The sequence below is a fragment of the Petaurus breviceps genome, unplaced genomic scaffold, assembly GCF_028583685.1.
Source record: "Petaurus breviceps papuanus isolate PSGF00001 unplaced genomic scaffold, PetGlider_PUasm1.0 175, whole genome shotgun sequence".
Classification (NCBI taxonomy): Eukaryota; Metazoa; Chordata; class Mammalia; order Diprotodontia; family Petauridae; genus Petaurus; species Petaurus breviceps.
Window position 1 is genome coordinate 44,906,802 of NW_027185764.1, and position 7,598 is coordinate 44,914,399.

Genomic DNA, 7,598 nt, shown 5'->3' on the forward strand with positions numbered 1-7,598 from the left:
CACACACACACACACACACACACACACACACACACACACACACACACGACATACGCAATGCAAGCTCCTTGAGGGCAGGGGCAGTCTTGTTTTTGTATCCCCAGAGCCTAGCTCAGTGCTGGGTACATAATAAGTGCTTAATAAAGGCTTTTCCATTCATTCAAAATAAATGTGTCCACTCTAGCATAGGCTGCCCATCTCTTTTCCTTCACTCTTGCTGCATGACCAAACAAACCAGTTGCTTTTCCAGTCATGCCTGTCCTCAAAGATGACTTTTGCTATACTATTCATACACAATTCATCCTTGGCCACACACAGCAACCTTCTTACACCCATGATTTTTATTGCCCTTTGAGTTGTCCAAGATGACTATGTACCATGACTCTCAGGCATAAACATTGGTCTCCAAAGATGAACTTTTGAATCATGAAGCACCCAGCTCTGAGTAATTTTCCAAATGAGTTTCTGTTGATCTCCTCCTCTAATTCTACTCTCAAGCCTTCCTATCCCTGCCTCTGTCTCCATTAATACTAATTCATACCATACAACATCCACCGTACAGTGGAAAGAGATGGAACATTGCCTCTCAGGAAGGCCTATTCTAAGAAGGCTAACCTCTTTTTTTTTCCTTTTTTTTTTTGGAGGGAAATTGGGGTTAAGTGACTTGCCCAAGGTCACATGACTAGTAAGTGTTAAGTGTCTGAGTTCGAATTTGAACTCAGGTCCTCCTGACCCCAGGGCCGGTGCTCTATTCACTGTGCTACCTAGCCACCCCTGGAAGGCCTATTCTAAGAAAGAACTGTCCTCTGTCTTAGAAGACTTGTTATTCTTCTCAGATGGTGTGGCTATAAATAAAGGGGAAGACATTCATGCATAGTCATTTGAGAAATGTCTGTTACTACTCCAGCTCAGAAAGATATCTTATGTGTGTGTGTATACACACACATATACATATGTATGTACACATACATATACTATATATACATGATATACGTTACATATGTGTGTATATACACTTCTTCAGATGTCTTTCTACATAGGAGTAAAAGTATGCTCACATGTGTGTTTGTTCCAATAGACGTATTTGGGATCTTAGTACTAGGTTTTCATGGGAGGTGGGTTGAACAGAAAAACGAAGATGAAACTTTCTTAACTTGTTCTCTCATTCACCTCAACACACATGGATACACCAGATAGTATTTTTGGTAAAGCACATAGGTTCCTAGATCAAGACCTGGGACAGAGGAAAGGGGAGAGCAACTCAGAAGCCATCTAGTCCAAGGCTTTCATCTTATTAATAACAATAAGAATAATAATTTTTATATAATACCTCAAGGTTTGCAAAGCACTTTACAAATATTATTTAATTTTATCCTCACAACAATCCTGGGAGGGAAATAACCATTATTATTCCCATCTTACCTAGGTTTCCTGACTCCGAGGCCAGTATTCTTAACTAATGACTGATATTTGAACATTATTCTTCTAGACATTTTCTAGATTTTAATATGGACTTTTTGCTTAAAATTCCCTTAAGTCATTAAAATGCATGACATTTTAAAAAAAAATGAGATCTACTGTGGCATGGTAACAAAATGCCTCCATTTTTAAAGCCTTAGTTCATTAGATTTCATAATTCATTCACCTTCCTTGACACTACAGCATTTGTGAAAGCCCCAAAGAGGTATAAAAATGTTAATTTCACTTGAACAAAAGTCTATATACCAAATTTCAGTCTAAGGTAATTCTTTATAGGATAACTGGAAAAAAGCAGCAATGCCAAATTAAGGGTTAGAATAGCAACAAGAAGAGATATTTAATCTTCATATCTCATCATGCCCTATAAGTCATACAAGTTGTGAGAAGAAAATTGTATATCCAGGGATATTTGATAACCAAAGAGTTGTAATCCACAAATTTCACTCCCATATTTATTTGGTCCCACAGTAGGAAACTCAAAAAGTATATATCTGTCATTTGATGGTTCATTTATCTTGCTTATGCTAAATATTTTAGAAATAATGGCCTGCATTGTAACATTCTGACTCTAATAATTTGTCATTTCAAATGTTAGTGAACCAAAGAAATAAGCCCGACTCTGTAATGAAGGAAAGAAAGAAAGCAATTGTCATATGGTAGATTGTTAGTATCTAAGTATCATAAGCCTACAATATAGCCACATCATGGCATTCAGGTAACTCTGAGTTATTAATGCTATGCCAACATCTGGCAAGCTCTGGCATGGCCCCACCATGTTCCATTTGCCTTCCCCCCACCTAGAATGTCCTCTCCCCTTACCTGTTTTTTAATCCCCTAGTTAACTGCAAGGGTTGAGCTCATTACGCCTTGCCTGATCCCACCCAGTTGCTAATGCTTTCCTTCACAGACATCTATTTTGTATGTATGTATGTGTTGTCTCCCCATTAGAACATAAGCTCCTTGAGGGCAGGTACTGTTTTGTTGTCTTTACAGCTTCAATACTTAGCACAGTACCTGACATATAAGGACGGAGTTATGGACCAAACTTGTGATTTCATTAGTGTAGGGAATTCCTGGGTGAGCAAAGTCCCTCTACCAATGCAGGTCAGTACCTTCTCTCTAACTAACAGCCTTAGAGAGTTGCCTCAGTACTTAGGTGACCTGCCCAGGGTCACATAGCAAGCAGGTGTCAGAGTCAGAACTTGAATCCAAGTCATCCTAATTTCAAGATTAATTTCCCACTATCCCATGCTGCCCCTGTCTTGCACAGAGAAAGTACATGGCAAATGTGTGCTGAGTGATTGACTCAGCAACCTGGAAAGGCTTCAAGTTTGAGGCCAATGATAAACTGTGCTTCTAAGGTCCAAGGGCCCACGGATGTTTGGAAGATTTCCTTAACATTTTTTTGAGCCCAGAGGCCAGTCTTCTGAGGTACCGAAGGGTCAAAATCTGTGTGTAAGAGGTGGAATGAGTTAAGTCATGGGTGCCTAAAGTGCTGAAGGAGTGTATCAAGAATGTTAGCCTACACTTGTCCCTGCCTCCTCTGTCATAGTTCACATAGCATTTTTAAGACCATGACCCAGTCCTAAATTTCATAATTTCTAACTCATTCCCCTGGAACAAAGCCCATCAGTTTTAACAACCACCCAAATGAAGACTGTACTCTTGGGAGGTCTCCCTTGCTTTCAGTGAAGGAGGCTTAATGAATTGGGTAAATGTGCTCAGAATCACAAATTACCCGAATGCATGGGGCCAAAAATGCAGGATCACCAGCTCAAGAGCGTGGCCTGAAGAGAGAGACAGAGACAGAGAGATTTCATTTAAATTTGTCTCAGGTCCAAGTATCCAAAACCTATAGAATTCCAGATTTTCAGAGAGGGAAAGGGTTGAGAACTTCTTCAAAATGAAGGTGTTTTATAGCATGCAAAGTCACTATGACAAATAGTAACTATATTCAGCAGAAGAAATAAAAGTCATAGTACTCCCATGTACAGGCTCCTTATTTTTTTTTAAACTGAAGACTGGAACAGTGAAGTTATTTGTCTAGGATTTTACATATGTATATGTATATGTGTGTATGTATGTATAGAGAGACAGAGACAGAGAGAGACAGAGTGAGTGAGTCTGGATTCAAACCCAACATTCTTTCTACACTACACTATCTTACCTCCATACTTCCTTAACCTCTGGAAAAAAACAATGCTCACTAGACTGATGATTCATTGAGAAGCTAGATCATAGGATTTACAGCCAGAAGGACCTTGAGATCATATCACCTAATTCCCTCATTTTACAGATCGGCAGACTGAGGTCCAAAGACCTGAAGAGATTTACCTAAGGACACAGAACAAAACTGAGATTCTAACCCAGGCCTTCAGACTCTAAATCCGCTTTACCACACTGCCCCTAGTGAAATATGCCAGCTCCCAAAACCTTCCTCTAATCTCCTACTTGGGGATTAACGGCACTGAGCAATAGTAAATCTTGTGCATATGCTAGCAACATTATGATCTGGAATTCATGCAAATTATTTACAGCAGAAAGACATCAGAGCATACGGTAACGCTGAAGTATTTAATGAGAACATGCTGCCAAAACCCACTCATCAGAGTACATACTGTATCTGTGACTTGTGAAATTTCCATTCATCTCACCAGATTGCCAGAGCAAGCAGCCTACAGCAGTAAGTAATGGGCCGATGGCTATGGAGGGTTAAGGGACCCGGGGGATCCTATTAATAACTGAAGGCATTAGAGTAACGGTATATACCAGAGGGCCTCTAAACATAGCTCCCTAAAAACTGCATCCAAGTTCCTGGGATTGTTGTTGTTCAGCTGTTTTTCTGTCACGTCTGACTTTGCATGACCTCATTTAGGGTTTTCCTGGAAAAGATACTGGAGTGTTTTGCCATTTCCATCTCCAGTTCATTTTATATATAAGGAAACTGAAGTAAACAGAATTAAGTGACTTGCCCAGGGTCACACAGCTAACAAGTGTCTGAGGTCACATTTGAACTCAGATCTTCCAATCTACAAGCTTAGCATTCTATTTACTGTACCTAGTATTATTAAGGAGGGGAAGGATAATTGTCTATTCAAAAATCAGAGCTCTAATCCCAAGAAGATCAAAGAGAGAACCTTCTCATATAGCAAGGCATGGTGATACATATGTGTAATTCCTGCTGCTGGAGAGGGTTAAGATGATGAAATCACTTGATCAAGGGGTTCTGAGCTGCCATGGGTTAAGCCAATAGGGTGTCCAAACTAAGTTCAACACCAATATCAGGAGTCCCCAAGAACAAGGATTCAACATTGGCTGCCTGGCCCAAGTCTCAAACAGAGCAGGTCAGGGCTTCCTTGTTTATCAGCAATGAGATCAGACCTCTGGTCTGAGTGGCCTGTGGACTTCCAGCCCCAGGTGAAATAGGAAATCCCAGTCTCAACAACAAATTTCCCATATATACTGAAATATTTCCAGTAGTACTTTTTTTTTAAAATAGCAAAGAACTGGAAACAAAGTAAATGCCCCCAAACTGGGGAGTGACCAAACAAATAGTAATATATGAATGTAAAAGGATATTATTACTGTATCATAAGAAACAGTGATAGGTCAGCTAGGAGACAAATGGATAGAGGGCCAGAAGACTCGCCTCCCTGAGTTCAAATCCAGCCTCAGACTAGCTGTGTGACCTTGGATAAATCACTTTAATCCCATTTGCCTCAGTTTCCTCATCTGGAAAAAAAAAAGCTGGCTAAGGAAATGGCAAACCATTCTGGTATCTTTGCTGTCACAGAGCCGGACAGGACTGAAATGACCCAACAACAAGAAACAGTGAATGTGAAAAATACAAAGCATAGAGAGACTCTTACAAACAGGCAAAATGAAGTAAGCTGAACCCAAAAAGTAACATATACAATGTAAACGGTAAAATCAATAACAAAAAATTAAAACTGCAAGTTGGATAATTACAACCAAGCTTAGCATCTAGAGGGCATCTGCCTGGCGCATTTGCAGCGGGGCTCTCTTGGAGGGGAGGGGCAACACTGGCAGACTTCGCTGATACATCGGCTAGTCTGAGGAATTGCTTTTTTCCCCTGTATCTTTCTTCCTCTTTATCAGAACTCTGGCTCTTGGAGAGGTGGAAGGGGGAATAAGCATATACTGGGAAATGAAGGGGATGTGGAAGGAAAAGTTATCGATAAAATGTTTTCCAGGAAAAGCATCATACCTCCAAGCTCCAGAGAATGGAGATCTCTGCTTCAGCCCAAACCAGATGACACGTGCATTCAAAGCAAAAGACATTTGATGACAGAGACTAGCAAGAGAAGCAGGGGGTCATTCATTCCCACGCGCAGCATCTCTCTTCCAGGTTTCCCCGCCGTGAGCCAGGGAGGGCCGAGCCTCTTTCTGGCCTTCTCGCAGTCCTGGATCGGTCCAGCCTGGAATCGCAGGGCCGGCCCCTCCGGCTCCAATCCCCCAGGGCACCCCCCCGGCTCGCTGCCTGCTGCCCCACACCCCGGGAGCGTCTGTTTGCTACTGTCGCCATCAGGGGCCACTGAGCCGCTCCTCCGCTGGGCTGCTTTTTTCTGCTAAGCTGTTGCCATCTGGTGAAGGACTTCTTTCTCCTTAAAGGAGATCCTAGGGCTCTTTTTCAAGATTGCCCATCCCTAGGGGAAGGCTAGCTGCATGGTCAGTCAGGCTAACAAGACGAGATGTAATCTGAATTATCAGAGGGAATAAACACACATGTACCTAAGAGACCACAGAGTCATTGGAGGATTGAAACGAGGCAGACCCACAGCTACAGAATAATGTCCAGAGGTCAAAGTATTTCTTCTTTACAACTTTGCTCCTCTCAGCAAAAACTCTCTCAGGGCCACTTGACATTTAGTTTGGGGTAAAAACTGATTTCTGAGGCATACATATCACCCTGGATCTTCCCTTAGCAACACTGGAAGGCTAGGTTGGAGCTGACATCCTTGTCCTGCATTCTTGCAGCTACAGCCCAGTTCCTGCCCTCCTAACACTGGCCTTGCTCCATTAAAGACACTTTACTATAATTACTGGACTATTCTTTCCACACCCTTCAACTATCATTTAAGAGGAAGAAATACAGGATATCTTTCCTCCACAAAATATTCCATCCATATCCCTTTCCACAAGCTAACAATATTAAAAATTAATTTTATTTTTTTCAATTAGCAAGCATTTGTTTTCTCTCTCTTTCTCCTCTATACTCCCAGAGGAAATTAGAAAAGGAAAACTCTTGAACCACCTATGTACTGTTAAAGCAAAAAAAAAAAAAATTCAGTATTGACCACGTCCAAAACTATATATCTCATTCTACACCTCTATGTAAGAAGGCTATAATATAATGCATCACTGGTCCTCTGGAATCATAGTTGGTGATTGCCTTGATAAGAGTTCTTCATTTCTTAAAAGTTGTTTGTCTCTTTACAATGTTCTTATTATCATTCTTGAACATGCGAATAGGGAATTTGCTTTGCTTGATTATGCATATTTGTTATGAGGGGTTTGGTTTTTTTTTCTTTCCAGTGGTGGGAGATAAAAAAAAAAAGAAATGCGTGATAATATTTTTAAAATAAAATTTTATTTTAAAAAATAACATTGCAAAATTGTTATTGTAAAAATTATTCTTCTGGTTCTGCTCACTTGATTTGCATCAGTACATACCAGTCTTCCCAGATTTCTCTGAAACTTTACAATCTGCAACCATTAACATGAGTAGTCTGGATTTTCTGTAAGTATAACAAGATCTAGGCCTACATCAAAAGAGGACTTTTAGCAATTCAGATGAATTATGTCAATGCTTGTCCATCTGTAACCCCTGGAGCATGGTTTCTCTTTTGTGTACTTAATGGTCCCCTCTATCCAGCTGGTGAAGCCTATGGACCCCTTCTCAGAAAAAAAAAAATGTTTTTAAATGCAGAGAGTAAACTACATAAGATCACAAAGAAAGTCAATTATATTGAAATGAAGTTATCAACTTTTTTTCTTTTTAATTTCAAGAAATCAAGATCAACAAGCAACAATCCCTGACATAAAGGGTTATGATTTATTTTTTCTCCTACTTAGGGAACAAAAGAAAATATTAGATC

At 40.3% G+C, this 7,598-nt stretch overlaps 1 long non-coding RNA gene across 2 annotated transcripts in view; it reads left to right on the forward strand.

Moving 5' to 3' along the window:
- Positions 1 to 7,035, forward strand: part of LOC138159112 (uncharacterized) — a 9,983-nt gene extending 2,948 nt beyond the window's left edge. Inside the window, exons 3-4 of one of the 2 annotated variants that reach the window (XR_011167809.1) lie at positions 4,017 to 4,162; positions 5,694 to 7,035. This is a non-coding gene — a long non-coding RNA (uncharacterized lncRNA). The remainder of the gene's footprint in view (positions 1 to 4,016; positions 4,163 to 5,693) is intronic. The other variant, XR_011167808.1, reaches the window with a different exon arrangement.
- The last annotated feature ends 563 nt before the right edge of the window (positions 7,036 to 7,598 follow it).